Source organism: Gossypium hirsutum, chromosome A08 (assembly GCF_007990345.1).
Source record: "Gossypium hirsutum isolate 1008001.06 chromosome A08, Gossypium_hirsutum_v2.1, whole genome shotgun sequence".
Lineage (NCBI taxonomy): Eukaryota > Viridiplantae > Streptophyta > Magnoliopsida > Malvales > Malvaceae > Gossypium > Gossypium hirsutum.
This window is the reverse complement of record NC_053431.1, coordinates 109,207,696-109,225,652: the sequence shown is the minus strand read 5'-3', so window position 1 is coordinate 109,225,652 and position 17,957 is coordinate 109,207,696. Positions and strand designations below refer to the sequence as shown.

Here is a 17,957-nt window from a genome sequence, read left to right as displayed (position 1 = left end):
TATATATCCAAAATTTCCACAATGTAACACCATATCCTCCTTCGAGTAAATATCCTCTTCTGATACATCTCCATGACTTGTACCAACCAATTCTTTATGGAAATTGTTGTACAATTACTGTGTACAATCCATTTTGAACTAAACCAAACACCTCTAATTAATAAAGGAACATTCCAACGAGTGCTCCATGCTTTCTTCCTCTGCCTGACAAAGAAAACATTACGTATTCAAAAATCTGATCCTCTTTTAGATCACAGTTTTGCATGGTAGAACTTCATTTAGAATCTTCTAGAGAAATATGATTACCTTGGTATCTAATTCAAGTTTCTATAGAAGTTAGACATATTTTCTTCAGGATAGAAAAAATAAGTGTGTTTATATTCCTTAACTAAATGTTGGCGAGTTCTTGAAAATAGATAGATTTAATAGAAAACTCACCATCATGAGTGTGTTTCCATCTTATTTTTATGGGTCCATCAAAAATTCTTTTTGTATCCCACCGTATTTGCATATTCGTGTGGCTCGGACAACTCCAAGCTTCTCCATTTATTGATGTAATGCCATGTAACATTGTTCTTAATGATTTCTTTCTCCTATCTCTAAAGGAAGCATTCAATTGTGCACTACTTCTTGACCTGGATCTCATTTAGAAGCCAACTTTGATTATTCACAATTCTCCAAGCTATTTTGGCTAGCAACACTTTGTTAAAATTTTGCATTCTTCTTATTCTAAAGCTTCCTAAGTTTATGCTCAAACATAGATGATCCCAGTTTGGGATATGAATTTTTTCTCTTGTTCTCTTCTTCTCTCCACCAAAATTTTCTTATTAATTGATCTATTGGTTTTTTTGTCTAAGAAAGAGAAAATAGATAGATCAAATATTAGCAATCAAAACTGAATTGGTGTTTTTTTTTTCATTCAAATTCATATGTTTACATACAAAGTTTACACTTAAGTAGGAAAATTTTACCAACTACAACTTGACAAGTTAGCATGTCTAGGTATATGGGATCACTCATTGGCTGATTTCTGTCTAATCAGCATCAATTACATTAACCTATCAAATTAAAGATAAATAAAATAATCTAACAGCTTTTTTAAACAAGTTGACAACTTGTTGGCTTGTATCAAAAGTTTTAGGACAGTTTGTAGTTAGACTGTTGGCTAAATAGCTTGTCATTCTTTTGGCGATTATCTTTTCCGCCAAATGACAGCTTTCCATTCTGGTGTTTAACTTGTTTGCCAAATGTGCGAGCTGTTGCATGAATGGCCATCTCACAACACTCCTTCTTGGCATTCATGTAACGAACACCAATTTCATTTCTCAGTTTCTCAAACCTTTCTTTTCCAAGAGGCTTGGTCAGAATGATCGCCAGTTGACTCCCTGTGCAGCAATGAACTAGAGTCACTTCTTTGCCCTATTTGACTGCCCTTACAAAATGGTACTTAATCTTGAAATGTTTTTTAATGGTACTTAATCTTGAAATGTTTTTTCTTCTCATGGAAGACAAGGTTCTTCGCATTTGCAATAACGAATTGATTATCGTAGAAAATTTGTGTTGCTTCAACTTGCATAAGTTTTAAGTCACTTAAATGTTTTCTCAACCAAATTGCTTGGTTGATTTCTATTATCGCAGCTATATACTTTGCCTCAGCTATGGGTTGAGCAAGAATTGTGTAACAGCCCGCCCGACAGATGTATTATCAAGTTACTGTTTGGCTCGTAGTTATATACGCCAAGGGTAGTTAATGAGTAAGTTAATAGAATATTTGTTTTTGGCTATGTGTATGGTGTATTCTTTAGGATTCACCATTTGGCGAACTCTATGTTTTGGCGGACTCTTCTATTAAGTTATCCGCTAACACCAGATGTTTGGGCAAACTCGTTAGTTCGCAGTTCAATAGGTTTGTCTTCGTAGTTAGTATATGTTGTGATGATGTAATAAGTGATGCCAGAGTTTAGTTGAGACCTAGTTAGAACTGAACTAGGATACTGTAGATGATTTGGCACTTAATTAGTACTTCTCAAATTTATAGAGTGACTGTGGGATCCTCTAACTCCCATTAGGCTTTGTTCCTGAGTGTCTCTTCTATATAAGGACATCAGGCTAGGATGTTTGTACGTTTTGCTTCTACTTCTTCTTCTTCCTTGTAATTTTACTGAAGCTTTAGAAATTCTAAGTTAGAGTCAGTAGCGAGGAGTTCCAGCTTTTAGCTAACACCATTATTATCACCAGATTACTAGTAATTTATAGTAAACCTTTAGGTCGTTATCAAAGGAAATTACATGTTTACAGTAATGCATGCATAGGTTTTAGAATTGTTCTTGAGGAAGGAAACTTTCTGATTCTGGGTTGCATGCTACCGAATAAGTTGCATGTTATTGATTCATGCATGCATGTCAAATTTCTATGTTTGATGATTTGATAGATATATTTGTCTCTCTTTTAGCTTAAGAAGCTAACGAAGGTCTCAACAACAAGGAGAAATAACCTGCTGAGTAGATTACTGAACTAAATTTTTTTGTGAGTTCCTTTTTACTTCTATGTGTTGTAAATTCTATTGTTGTAAGAACTGTGTAAGGTAAGTATTCCTTCTCAACAATGCATGTGTAGTGTTTGATCTTGTGGTGTTCAACTAGTGTTATTAGTCTAGGTATGGTCTGTTTATGTTTCGATGTTAAACACCCTATTTACTGCACGAGTCTGTACCATCAATATGTGATATGTGATTTATGAGATGTGATGATGAATAAAGGAGATATGTTTGTAATGCCTCCGGTATGGCAGTTATATTGCAAACTGGACTGGCAGATCATGAGAAAACATACTCGACTGAATAGAAATGATATGAGGAGTTAAGAGGGTGTGCGCATATGGATACGACTAACCAAGATGAATCTTACTCTAAATTCTAGGTACGAGGCTGGCATAAGGATGGGTTGTGTAAATGTTATAGTTAAGTTGGCAAATAGTAACCACCCATGTTTTGTGTTAAGTTAGTGTATCATGTGTGTTAGTATTTCGTGAATGCCATTGGGTGTACCATGATTATAGTGTATGAACCTCTCTAAAATGTTGGGTATTCTTACGGTATTAAAGCTTGTTCATCAGTAGTATCACTATATATTAGTTGTGTTCTCTTTATGGAACTCACTAAGTTCGTTTGAACTTACTCTATTATCTTTTCCTTTTTAGGCGTGTGACTGAAGGAAGAGATTTTGTTGAAGGGAGTACACTAGAGAACTGTTGATAGTGAGCCATCTGTTTAATTCTGTATCATGCATGACCTTTTTGGGGGTGGCGTCTAGATTTGTTTTATAATTAGATTGTATAATGATTTGCAACTTTTGTTAAGACATTATTATTTAAGAACTTTTGTGAACTCTTGAAGTATCTATTTTAATATAAGAAATTGTGCTTTGTGAAAGTGTCTTTTTGACATATATGCCAAATTGTTTGATTGTTGTTTTAACTTAGAGGTGATCATGGGCCGGGCCAGGCCAGGCCCAAATAAAATTTTAGGCCCGTCTACTAGGCCCGGGCCCGGCCTGACCCGAAATATGGGCCTAAAATTTTGCCCAAGCCCGACCCGAAATAAAATTACTAAGCCCGAGCCCGGCCCGGCCCGGCCCATATTAATTTTTTTCTTATTTCATTAAATAAAAAAATTTAAAAATATAATAAATCAAATATATTTAAAAACATAAAAATAAATATTAAAACAAATAAAAATAATACTAAAACAATTCTTAAAACAATACACAAATTAATAATATAATAAAAAATAGTTATATTAAAAATTTAAAATAATTAAAAATAAAATAAAAAAATATATTAATATATAATTCGGGCCAGACCGGGCCCGGGCAAAAAAACTCTTACCTGAGGCCCGGCCCATTTTTTAAACGGGCCTCGTTTTTTTGCCCAAGCCCATTTTTCGGGCCTATATTTTTACCCAAACCCTCCCATTTTTCGGGCGGGCCTTCGGGCCGGGCCGAGCCGGGCCGCCAGCCCATGATCAGCTCTATTTTAACTGCCAATGATGCACTTGAAACTATTGTAAGGAATATAATTCATCTTGTGATTTATATAATTTATCAACTTATATAAGGCTTCAACCAAATATTTTAACTAAAAATGTTTTACTTGGTGTACTACTAATTTGATTGTTTGTCATTGTCTTAATGAGGTTTATGCTAAGACCTCTACACTTTAAAAAATTTTCAACTGTTTTTGTTAAACTTGAATGATTTTATGCAACTAACATCCTTAAAGGTTTAGCTATACATGCTCAAGGTAAAGAAAATAAATATAGCAATGGAAAACAAGGCAGCCATAAAAGTAAAGCTTGAGAAAAATATAAAAGTTGAGACTTTTATGCTAGAAAACTTGAATGGCATGAAACCAAAAGCATTTAATATATCAATCTAAAGGAAGAAACATAAATGTAATGATGTGAATAAATTGTGATAAGTTTTATAATTTATGAATGTCCGTTCTTGAAAACTAACTATTATCACGACAAAGGCAAGCGCACCTTATCAAACAGTAGTATAGCTTATGGCAAGACTGGGATGTCGAACCCAAAGGAACTAAAAGTACTAGTATTAACTTTCTTTTTATTATCTAGCCTAAAAATAAAGGATTTTGTTTTATCTAAACTAATTACTAAAATAAGAATGCACAGAAAGTGAATTAGGGAAATAACTTTTGGGAAAACTGAATGATTTGGACAATACATAAGGAAAAATCCACCTAGACTTCACTTGTTATTGACTCTGAATTAGACGATTTATTCATTTGACTTGATCCGTAGAAATCCCTAATTTATATTATTATTTCTCTCGAGACTAATAACGTCTAACCCTAGGTTGATTAATTGAAATCTCTTTCTAATTAAAACCTCTAGTGTTGTATTAACTCGATTTATGGATTCCCTTATTAGGTTTCACTCTAATCCGGCAAAATTATGTCACCTTGTCTCTAGACGTGCAATCAAATTCGCTTAATTATGTTAGATCTACTCTTAGACAGGGACTTTTGCTCCTCTGAATAAGCACATCAAAACTTGAATTAATATCTTGGAATATCAAAGCAAGAATTAAGAACACATAATTAAGAATAAATCAAATATTTATCATATAATTCAGATAATAATAACAAGATCCGTCTTAGGTCTCATCCCCTTTAGGTATTTAGGGGGTTTAGTTCATATTTATGAAAGAAAACATTTCAAAAGAATAATGAAAACAAAACATAAAGAAAACCCAAGAACTCTTGAAGGGAATTGAAGGGAGATCTTCAGTCTTGAAGGTGAATCCGGCTTCTGAGATGGATTAATCGGCTTCCTTTGAGTAATTCCTTGCCTCCTACTCCCTGTGTCCCCCTTTTGGTACCTCCTAGGGTGTTTATATAGGCTTTAGAATGCTTTTAAATCTTCAAGAGTGGCCTTTTTTGAATAGGACTAGAATTGGGCTCGACAGGGACACGCCCGTGTGCAAGTGCTTCAACCCGTGTTCGAGTCTGTTGAATAGACACGGTCGTGTGGTTTACCCGTGTAACAGGTCGTGTTGATTTCCTACGTTGACCCATTTTCTCCGTTTTTGGCCCATTTCTTGCTCTTTTTACTCTCCTATGCTCACCTAAGTATAAAACATGAAATTAAAGGATTAGGAGCATCGAATTCCTCAAATCTAATGATAATTCATCCAAAAATATGCTAAGCATGGGATAAAAATATGTATAAATTACAACTTATCAAATACCCCTACACTTAAGCGTTTGCTTGTCCTTAAGCAAAATCCTCAACTCACAATCAAAATAAATTCTTCTCAACTTATAATTCTCATCAATAGTATCTCAAAATAATCCATAAGTAATCATACATTGAAAATTCAACTCGAAGAACATCAAAGTTTCAAACATTCCAAGTTGAGCATTTTATCACGAAAACCTAGGTGTCTCCCTTCATTTAAGTAATCACCTTTGATTCAAAATATCACAAAGTTTCACATCCTCACTAAAGATTCACTCAAATCACTCGAGGTGTTTAAGGACAAGAAATTTAGCACTCAACAGTCAATATGAAAATTTATTACCATAGGCTTGCGTGAAAATCAAATCTCCACCACTATATATTGAGATGATACATCAATCAAAAGGTCTTTAGAGGGTTGTAACGTGGCTTTGGTTAGGGGGTGTGGTCATAGGCTGAAAGAAAAGGTTAGAATCGAGATTGAATTGAAAAATTACCTGACTAGGAAAATACTAAAATTGACAATTTACATTCCTAATTGAGCTTTTCTTCATGGATAACATTGTTTTAATCTAAGAATTACATAATTTCATAATATATTTTTTTAAGAACAAGTCAAATAACATAGAACTTTGCTAACTATTACAACGAAAAATAAAACATAGCTAAGCGATTAATTCAAATTAGATCTAGACAAAAATAGGGTTCAAATTAGGGGATTTCAACAATAATGGGTTATGAGTTAATATTGAAGGAAAATCAATAAATGACTTGTTAGGCTCAAGGTGGTTCACTAAGGGTTAATTATAGAGGTAGGCTTTTTATGAAGTGAGTGGGTTAAACCTAAGTGCCTTTATCATCTCGACATATCAAATCAATGGCGTGGTCTTGGCATGCATAATCAAGCGAGTTCTATAAATAACAATTCGATATTGACGCACTCAAAGCAACAATAGAAGTGAGCATGAAAGAAATAATATATGCTTTAAACGCTCAAGATCTCACAAAAATTATCGCTTTTTGATGTTTAACCTATGAATTTCAACTCAAGATAATACCTAAACTTGGGGAAACAACCTAAAATTTTTAATTTTCAAAAATCAACTTTATCATGCTTGGTTCTCTAATTCCTTAAAGTCTAACAATCAATGCATAAATGCCTATGTTTCAATTCAAGATATATCAATAAAAATCATAAATTAATCAAAATTCATTCTAATAATGATATGAGAAGATTATTTGAGAACAAGACAAAATTTAGGGATTTTTCTGATAATGATATAAATAACCCCCCACACTTAAGATGTACATTGTCCTCAATGTACAAAGATATATAATAGCGATATAAATATAATATCGAAAGAGAGGAAGAGAAGTGAAACTGCCTTGAGATTGTGGATGAAATCCTTGGATTAGCTAGAGCAAGAACTGAAGGTAAAGTTGAAGGAAAGGCATGATTCTGAGGGATAAATGTGAAGACACTACTGTGAAGGAGAATTAAGGGAATAATTCGATGATTACCATAAAGATAGGTAGAGTTTAAAAATATAAAACATGAGTCTTCAAAAATAAATAGAAATAAAAGTAAAGAAAATAAAAATAAAACGAGTTTAAAAGAGGCACGATCGTGTCACCCAATACTGGTCTCACACGGCCGTGTTACACGCCCGTGTGGCTAGCGTCTAGCCCGTGTTTATTGCGAAATAAGGAATAGCCACACGGCCTGAAAACACGCCTGTGTGTATAGGTCGTGTGGTCACATGGTCGTATCATACGACCGTGCGCGATGTGGTTTGCTTTTCCCACGCCTGTGTATAAATGTGCACACCCATGTTCTTTTGATAGTCTCGACCACGGGTGGTGACATGGGCGTGTCGCACGCCCTTGTTGTTTTGAAAGTTTCGTCCACGACCATGTCGCACGATCGTGGCAACGTATCGAATCCCGTGTTGGGAAAACTTTTGCTCTATTTTCACACAGCCATATCGTACGGCCGTGTCGACGCCCATGGTATGAGCACGGCCTAAGGCACACCCGTGTGCCTGGCCGTGTGGATTTGGAAAACCTATGTTCAAGGACTCAGTTAGTGATTTAGATGTTAAAAACTAAAATTCAAAGAGGTTAACACTGTTAGTGCTCAGGTTGCCTCCCGGGAAGCGCTTATTTATAGTCTAAGCTCGACTTACCTCTCTTGTTACGTGGTCATGGTGGTGCGAGGAGTTTACACTTCTCCTTCCTACTATCAATCTCATCAAAATAAGGTTTTAGGCGAGTACTATTTACCTTAAAGGTGCTAAATTTAGGATGAATTACCTCGACTGTCCCATATGGAAAAATGTTGAGTACCGTAAGAGGGATTGCTCCATTAGGTTCAGAAGTGGCAATACGAGGGTCTGCTGCATCTATTAGTACTTTGTCTCCAACCTTAAGTTGATTTGGTGAAACATTGAGCTCGTCATGGCGTAGTTTTGATTTATCGTGTGATCTTGTTTTCTGTGTCCGCTATTCATCTAGTTCCTCGATTTGTAGCCTTCGTTCTTCATAGATGGGTTCTTTGTTGTTACTTGAACATGGCTTATGTATGCTTTTCGAATGTGTTTCCTGCAAAGAAGGTTGCACCACATGATCAATATTAGTAGAATTTCGAGCTTGAAGAGTGATTGTTTCATCACCCACACGAAGTGTGAGTTCACCTGTAACAACATCAATTATAGTTCTAGCAGTTGCTAAAAAGGGTCTTCCTAAAATTAAAGGCACGTCACTATCCTCTTCTATGTCTAGAACAACAAAATCGATTGGGAAAATAAATTTGTCAATTTTAACGAGTACATCTTCAATAATGCCCCTAGGAAATCTAATTGTTTTCTCTGCTAACTGAATGCTCATCCTAGTTTGTTTGGGTTTCCCAAGACCTAGTTGTTTAAACATTTTATAGGGCATGACATTAATACTAGCTCCTTCAACCAGAGCATTACTAACATCTAAGCTACCAATTAAACAAGGAATTGTAAAACTCCTTGGATCTTTCAATTTTTTGGCCAGCTTATTCTGTAGAATAGCTGAGCAAACTGCATTCATCTCCACATGTGATGCCTCATCCAACTTCCGCTTATTTGCTAAAAGCTCCTTTAAAAATTTAACTGCGTTTGGCATCTACGAAAGAGCTTCGATAAACGATAAGTTAATATGCAATTTCTTTAATAGTTTAAGAAATTTACCAAATTGTTCATCTGTGCGGTCTTTCCTTGTCGCATTGGGGTATGACACCCGTGGTTTGTACTCTTTACTTACCGGTTTTTGCTCATTGTGGACTACCTCACCTTTACCTTTACTTACCGCAATTCTGTGCCTCAGTTCTGGTTTAGGTTCAACTAACCCTTCCTTATCTTGAATGATAATCGCGTTGAGTTGTTTCGTTGGGTTAGATTCAGTGTTACTCGGCAGGCAACCTTGTGGTCGTTCAGAAATTAGTTTAGCGAGGTGTTTGAGTTTCAAGCCCTTGGATCGATGCTTGTTGATTCTTAAATGTTGTTTCGGTATTCTGAAAGTGAGTTTCTAATACCGAGATAAACATTGTTAGCATCTCCTTGAGGTTCGTCTTCTTTTCCTATTGGTAAGGTGGTTGTTGAAAACCCGGAGGATGTTGTGGCCTTTGATTCCCTTGACTACCCCACGAGAAGTTGGGATGGTTTCTCCAACCTGCATTATAAGTATTACTGTATGAGTTATTTTGAGGTCTAGAATTATTCTTACCCATATATTGGACTTGTTCCTCCTCGATGTTGGGGTTGAAGGATTGATATTTTGTCTGTACTCCTCCTCTATTTGAATCGCATCTCATCACTGGATGTACCTGAGTAGAACTACATAAACCATCAATATTTTTATTTAAAAGTTCTACCTGGTTAAATAGCATAGTAACCGCATCGAGGTTGAAAACACCGGCTACTTTTGTTGGCTTTGTTCTCATGACTTGCCACTGATAGTTATTCAATGACATCTCTTCAATAAATTCGTAAGCCACTTCAGGTGTTTTGTTATTGATAGTCCCACCAGCGGTTGCGTCGATAAGTTGCCTTGTTGAGAGGTTCACACCGTTGTAAAATGTTTGAACCTGTAGCCAGAGTGGTAACCTATGGTGAGGGCATCTTCTCAAAAGATCCTTGTATCTCTCCCATGCATCATAGAGTGTTTCTAAATCCATCTACACAAAACAAGAGATATCATTCCTCAATTTACCCGTTTTAGCCGACGAAAAATATTTAAGTAAGAATTTTTCGGTCATTTGTTCCCAAGTAGTGATTGACCCTTGTGGTAACGAGTTCAACCACTGTTTAGCCTTATTCCTTAATGAAAAGAGAAATAACTAAAGACGAATGGCATCATCAGAAACGCCATTTATTTTAAAAGTGTCGCAAAATTCCAGAAAATTTGCCAAATGAGTGTTTGGGTCCTCGTCCTGCAAACCATCAAACTGAACAAACTGTTGTATCATTTGAATCGTGTTAGGTTTTAGTTCAAAATTATTTGCAGCAACAGCAGGCCTAACTATACTTGACTCAGTTCCTATTAAAGTAGGTTTAGAATAATCATACATAGTGCGTGGAGCAAGATTCTAATTTACTGGATCAACAGCAATCGCAGGAGGTAGCAGATTTCTTGATTTTCAGCCATCTCCTCAGTTGTGGTGGAAATATCATCCTCTTACTCTTTCTCTGTGTATCTTAGGCTTTGTCTTATTTCTCTTCGGTTTCTACGAGTTGTGCGATCGATCTCACTATCAAAAAGCAATGGTCCTGACGGGTTTCTTCTAGTCATAAACTATAAAAACCTGCGAGAAGGGAAAAGAAAATTTAGTAACAAAAATCAAAATAAAATTTAAATTACAATAAAATAAATGGCTAAAGTAATACAAATTAAGTGTTTCTAATATCTTAGTTCCCCGGCAACGGCACCAAAAACTTGATGTGAATAAATCGTGATAAGTTTTATAATTTATGAATGTCCGTTCTTGAAAACTAACTATTATCACGACAAAGGCAAGCGCACCTTATTGAACAGTAGTATAGCTTATGGCAAGACAGGGATGTCGAACCCAAAGGAACTAAAAGTAGTAGTATTAACTTTCTTTTTATTATCTAGCCTAAAAATAAATGGGTTTGTTTTATCTAAACTAATTACTAAACTAAGAATGCCAGAAAGTGAATTAGGGAAATAACTTTTGGGAAACCTGAATGGTTTGGACAATACCTAAGGAAAACCACCTAGACTTCACTTGTTATTGACTCTGAATTAGACGATTTATTCATTTGACTTGATCCGTAGAAATCCCTAATTTATATTATTATCTCTCTCGAGACTAACAACGTCTAACCCTAGGTTGATTAATTGAAATCTCTTTCTAATTAAAACCCCTAGTGTTGCATTAACTCGATTTGTGGATTCCCTTATTAGATTTCACCCTAATCCGGCAAAATTATGTCACCCTATCTCTAGGCGTGCAATCAACTCCGCTTAATTATATTAGATCTACTCTTAGACAGGAGGGACTTTTGCTCCTCTGAATAAGCACATCAAAACTTAAATTAATATCCTGGAATATCAAAACAAGAATTAAGAACACATAGTTAAGAACAAATCAAATATTTATCATATAATTCAGATAATAATAACAAGATCCGTCTTAGGTTTCATCCCCCTTAGGTATTTAGGGGGTTTAGTTCATATTTATGAAAGAAAACATCTCAAAAGAATAATGAAAACAAAACATAAAGAAAACCCAAGAACTCTAGAAGGGAATTGAAGGGAGATCTTCAGTCTTGAAAGAGAATCCGGCTTCTGAGATGGATCAATCGGCTTCCTTTGAGTAATTCCTTGCCTCTTACTCCTTGTGTCCCCCTTTTGGTACCTCCTAGGGTGTTTATATAAGCTTTAGAATGCTTCTAAACCCTCAAGAGTAGCCTTTTCCGAATAGGACTAGACTTGGGCTCGACAGGGACATGCCCGTGTGCAAGTGCTTTAACCCGTGTTCGAGTCTATTGAATAGACACGGGCGTGTGATCTACCCATGTAACAGGCCGTGTTGATTTCCCACATTGGCCCATTTTCTCCGTTTTTGGCCCGTTTCTCGCTTTTTTTACTCTCCTACACTCACCTAAGTATAAAACATGAAATTAAAGGATTAGGAGTATCGAATTCCACAAATCTGATGATAATTCATCCAAAAATATGCTAAGCATAGGATAAAAATATGTATAAATTACGACTTATCAAGTAACAAGCTTTAATAGATTTAAAGTAAAATAAACTGAAATACATTAAACTAAAGCTTAGAGAGTCTTGAAAGTAAAGTACAAGGACTAGAAATGTAAATAAACCTTAGCTATAGTGTTAACCAACTTAACTAACATAGAGAACAACAAAAATAAGAAGTAAATGCAGAAAAAATAAAATCTAATCTAAGGTAGAAGAAGAGAAAAACAAAAACCCTAAAAAAAGTGCAAAGAAAAACTAAAGAAAACCTAGAGAAAACTAAACCTAATCTAAGCTAATGTTTGGCTATTTTGAAGTGTATTCTGATGAATTTTTTATGCCAGAAATGCCCTTACACAGGCCTTGTGTGATTGGTGGGCTGAGTAAACAAAGGTTGACCTTTTTGTCCAAGTTTATCCCCTAACAAAAGTGATACTGTGATACCCAGAAGAGGATATCGTGACATCTTAAGTAGCGCTGAAACCTGAGGCCTTCCTTGGGAGGTGGATATCGCTATACCCAAGGGGATATCATGATACCACTAAACGTAGTCCTTGGTCTTTTATACTGTCAAGGGTGTCGCTATCCCAAGGGTTGGATATCATGATACCTTACGCTAGGTGTCGCTCTCACTCATTTTTGGCCTCTGACACGTCCCTACAACACTCAAGCACATGTTAGGCCTCAAAATGGCACTAGCGGCCAATTTGGGTAAAAAATTAGACAAAATTGAGACATTTTCACTGATTATCCAAAAATATGAAATAATGAAATTAATGAAAAAATATGCTAAAAACTTTATTTTTCTCGAGATAAAGCTCCTTAAGTATGTTGGAAAAGAGTAATTCTCCATGTCGACTTGTGGCAAATTAGTAAACCAATTACATACATAATATCAGGTCGTGTTGTTGTCAAATGCAACAAGAAACTAATGAGACTTTTGTAATTCCTATCATCGTCCCTCTCAAAAATCTTCATTGATGTTAATCTTGTCACCAAGTGCCACGGGTGTGCTTGCTGATTTTCACCTTTCCATACAAAACCTTTTCAAGATCTTTGAGGTAAAGCTTCACTAACTAATGTATATCCCTTCCTAAAATTGTTCCACTTCCATGCCTAGAAAGTATCTCATTTCTCTGAGGTTTGACATCATAAACATTTTCTCCACCTGTAGCTTGAATTCTTTTACCAAATCATCACAATTCCCAACTACTAGTAGGTCATCAACATACAAATAGACTATCAATGTTGTGACTTTCTCAAGCTTCTTTACATAGAGAGTTAGCTCGCTGAGGCTTTTCTCAAATTTTAAAATTTGCAAGTAATCATCAATTCTTGTATACCTTATCTTATTTTCCTTTAACGGTGAAGTTAGGAGGCTGATCCACATAATTTTGTTTTTGCAAGTAGTCATTCAAAAAAGCTTACTTAACATCAAGTTGATGGATTCTCCATCCCATGTGTGCCACCAAAGCTATCAGCAGTCTAATCATATCCAGTCTTGCTACTGGTGCAAATGTCTTCATGTAATCAATCCCATATTGTTGACTGAAACCCTTTACAACCAACTTTGCCTTTAGTCTGTTAAGTGAATCATCGAGGTTGAATTTGGTTCTGAACAACACTTGATGCCAATAACCTTTTTGTGTGATGGTCTATCAACAAGTTCCCACTTTTGGTTCTTGCGAATCATATTCAATTCAACTTTCATAGCTTCTTTCTAGCCTTTTGTTGCTTCAGCTTCTTCGAAGTTCATAGGTTCAAGAATTGCTACCTACGCTCTCTGATAAATTTCAACAATTGGTCGTGTGCCCTTTAGTGGTATATCATCGAAGTCTTCTTCTTCAACTTCATTATGACCAGGTTGTGACCCCAGCTCAAGCTCTCCTTGCTCAAGCGTCTCAGCTTCAGTAGCATCCCATTTTCATGTTCTTTCTTCATCAAACACAACATCCCTGCTTACATTGATCTTCTTGGAGATTGGATCATAAATTTGGTATCCCTTTTTGTTACTATAACCAAGGAAAGTTTTAGCCTGCGATATATTCTCTAATTTGCTACTTTTCACCTATTATACATGAACAAAAAAAATATAGCCAAATAATTTTAGGTGCGAAACAGAAGGTTTGTATCCATACCAAGCTTCAAATGGAGTCTTTTCCTTCACAACATTGGTTGGCATGCTGTTCAACAAATAGATTGAATTGTTTACTATTTTAGCCCAAAATTCTTTTGGCAACTTACTTTCGAACAACAGGAGCTCGCCATGTCCATCACAGTCCTATTTTTCCTCTTGCACATTTCATTTTGTTGCGAAGTGTAAATGTTGGTAAGCTGGTGATGGATCTTATTCATAGTAGCTTGCGAACTTGTCTGAAGTGTACTTGGTTCCATTATTAGATTTGATCATCTTCAGCTTGTTGTCAATATGATTTTTGACTTGTGCTTTAAACTTCCAAAAAACTTCAGCTACATCAGTTTTTTGTTTCAAAAAATAAACCTAGCAATACGTTGTTTAATCATCAATAAACAAGATGAAGTATCTACTACCATTCAAGGAAGGTGACTTCATGGGTCCGCATATATCGATATAAACCAAATGAAGCTTTTCATTAGCATGCCAAGCTGTATTTGCTGGACATGGAAGCCTCACCTACTTCCCAAGTTGACAAACTTTGCAAATGCCATTTTGTTCTTCGATTTTGGCCGTATTCACAACCAAATTTGTCCTGCTCATTTGACTAAAGGACTTATAGTTCACATGTCCCAATCTTTTATTGATAAACATATTAATTTGCATATTATTTTTTGTTTAATTTGGTTTATTGTTGAATTGAACCCTGCTAATTAAGTGCTTTTATGATCTAATATTGTTAGAGATGCAATCGGTCGAAAAAAGGGCCAAATTGAAAGACAATCATTAAATTGGGGCCAAATCAAAAAGATGGAGAAAGCCAATGAGTTATCAAATTTTGTTAAGCCAATGAGTTATCAAATTTTGTTGACTTTTTAAAAAGCCAAAAATAGGAAGATATTATTTTATTTTATTTTATTCAATTAGTTAGGCTATTTTTAATAAACCCCATGTATATAAATAGGGATATTTTGTTCTTTGAAAATCATCCATCACTTTTGTTTTCTTATTTCCATTTGGAATTGAATTAGTTTCTTTTCTCTTTCAATTTGACATGAGAAGTTTGTCCATTTCATTTTAATTTCTTTTTTTTCCTAAATTCATCCAATTGCTTTCCAAGCCCTTTTATCCCTCAATTTCTTCCATTATCATACAAATTCAATCACCTTCCACAACTTACAAGCATGAATAATTTCATGCTTAACTAAATCTCATCCTAGCTTTAGGCCGGTGTTCTTTCCGGTCGGGAATCGTGAGATTCCTATCCATGCTAAAATCCGTCTAATTGGTATTCATTCTTTTCCTAAGTATCAGGATTGACAACTCATCCCTTAAGGTTAACTCGGTTACAAGTCAAAAAGTGCACGTTGAGTTGGAGTCGTGTTAGCTGACAGTTGGAGAAACGAGTCGACCGTGCTGTATTCGGATCTCCGAGAACAAATCAAGGAAGAAGTGATTGGATTTAAACGACCCATGCGGCTGAGGTCATTAATTCGAGTTGGGTTCTTCAGAACGCAAGGCTGCCGAATCTTAAATCGGGAACACGTGTATCTCGGTTAGATAATCGATAAGGGTTGGTTTAGAGGTCGTACCGAAACTAGCTACTAGAGGAGGAGCTGGTGGTTAGGATGTTCTTAACTGCTATAACTAGCTTATCGTTTGGAGAGAAGATTAATTTTCGAGGATCGATTCTTGATACGAAATTTACCAAGTCTAAGGCTAAGGCTTATTTTATCTGTTGCAAAATTCTGAATTTATTTTCTAATTTATTTAATTTATGCCGTTTCAATTACCTAATTTCTAATCATTTCAAAAATCCCCTATTTACTTTTATTTCTAATTTTTGCAGGTACGATTGGAGTCGTGGGCACGACTATTTCCACGATTTTCGACACGATAAACAATCTGATCATAAGCTATACACAGAAGTTGATTATAGCATCCAATCATTGTGGACTCGACCCTACTACCACTTTACTACTAATTAGAGTTATTTTGTAGGAATTATATTTGGTGGTTTTAACGCCCATCATTTATGCCAAAGTTTTGTTTTATCAACTGAACTAGTATAAGCTCTTGAGATCGCCATGTTTCAGTCCAATACAAAGCTTCTGCCTTTCATCAAGACTGTAATATCTTACTCTCCTAACAAGTCTAATATAGTGCAACTACTATCTTTGAAAATAACACTATACTTTTTCTCAAGTTGTTGACCAATACTAAGGATATTATGATCTATTTCAAGCACTAAAAGAACATCTAAAATTACTTTAGTAACTGATGGCATACTAATCAACACATCGCCTTTGCTTTTAGCTTGTATGAGTTCTCCATTTCCAACCCTCACTTTTGAAATGCAGCTTCTATTAATCCTTTTGAAAATGCTTTCATTTGAGGTCATATGGTTGGTGCATTCACTTTCGATCAATCAACCTTTTTCGGCTCTACTTCTAGATGCAAAACAAGAGGCTATGAACTCTTGCTCCTTCTGAGAATGATTTCCCTTAGCTGCATGAGCCTGGATATTCTAATGCGGCTATGGCTGCTGAATTCGCACCTTATTTTTGCAAACCCTCTCCATGTGTCCAAACTGCTTACAGAGCCTGCATGTAGTCTGGTTTGAACTAGCAATGCTTCTCCAAATGAGTAGTCTTTTTGCAGTGAGAGTGATGTGGATATTTCTTTTTTCTACCCTATCTCCTTAACTTCTCTATCTTATTTGACCATATTTTCTTTCCTCTGTTATTTGAAGAGCTCAAGCATTCCTTATTTTTAGCTTGAAAAGCTCATTCAACATGTTCCTTCTGCCTTGCAGCTCTTCTCTGATCTTGAGCGTATAGGGCATTTATCAACTCTAATAGAGATATCGTGGACAGGCCTATTGAGTCTTCAAGAGCGGATATTTTTTATTTGTACCTCTTAGGAAGTGCAGTGATCACCTTCTCGACTACCCTGATATCAGGAAACTTATCTCCAAGTAATATTATGTTGTTTCCAATAACCATGATTCTGTCATAATATTGTTTCACAATTTCAGACACCTTCATCTTCAGGTTCTCAAAATCCCTCCTCAAGTTGATAATTTGTTGCTACCTTGTCTTATCTATACCGTGAAACTCTTCATTTAGCTTATCCCAAGCTTGCTTTAGAGTCTCATAGGCCATAATTCTAGTGAAAATTACATCAGAAACACCATTCCGAAAACATGACATCATCTTGAATTTTTAGCACGATCATCATTATGTTGCTTGATTTGTGCTATCGTCAGATTGGTTCTCAACAGTGGTGGCTCTACATCTGCATTCACAACCTTCCATAAGTTATAATCTTGTAGGTAGCTCTCATTTTTAGTACCCAAATATGGTAGTTTTCACCATTAAAAACTGTTAGTGGAGGTGGTGTAAAGTTGGCTGAAGGAATTTTTACAAAACAACAAGGAAACAAAGGTTTTTCTTTCTTCTGAAAAAGAAAAGCCCTTAAAGATAACTGGTTTTGATACCAATTGTTGGTTTTTTGTCTAAGAAAGAAAAATGGATAGATCAGATTTTAGCAATCTAATTGACTTGCTGTTTTTTTTCATTCAAATTCCTAGGTTTACATAGAAAGTACACACTTAAATAGGAAAAATTTTACCAATTGCAACTTGACAAGTTGGCATGTCTAGGTACATGGGATCATTCATTGACTGATTTTCAACTAATTAGCACTGATTACATTAACCTATCAAATTAAAGATAAATAAAATAACTTGACAGTTTTTCTAAACAAGTTGACAACTTGTTAGCTTGTATCAAAATTTTTGGGATAGTTTGT

The 17,957-nt window shown here is 35.5% G+C and overlaps 1 non-coding gene across 1 annotated transcript; it reads left to right on the top strand.

Moving 5' to 3' along the window:
• Positions 1-9,888: 9,888 nt before the first annotated feature.
• Positions 9,889-9,995, top strand: LOC121205896 (small nucleolar RNA R71). Its single transcript, XR_005900969.1, has one exon. It is a non-coding gene; the product is annotated as a small nucleolar RNA R71 (small nucleolar RNA).
• The last annotated feature ends 7,962 nt before the right edge of the window (positions 9,996-17,957 follow it).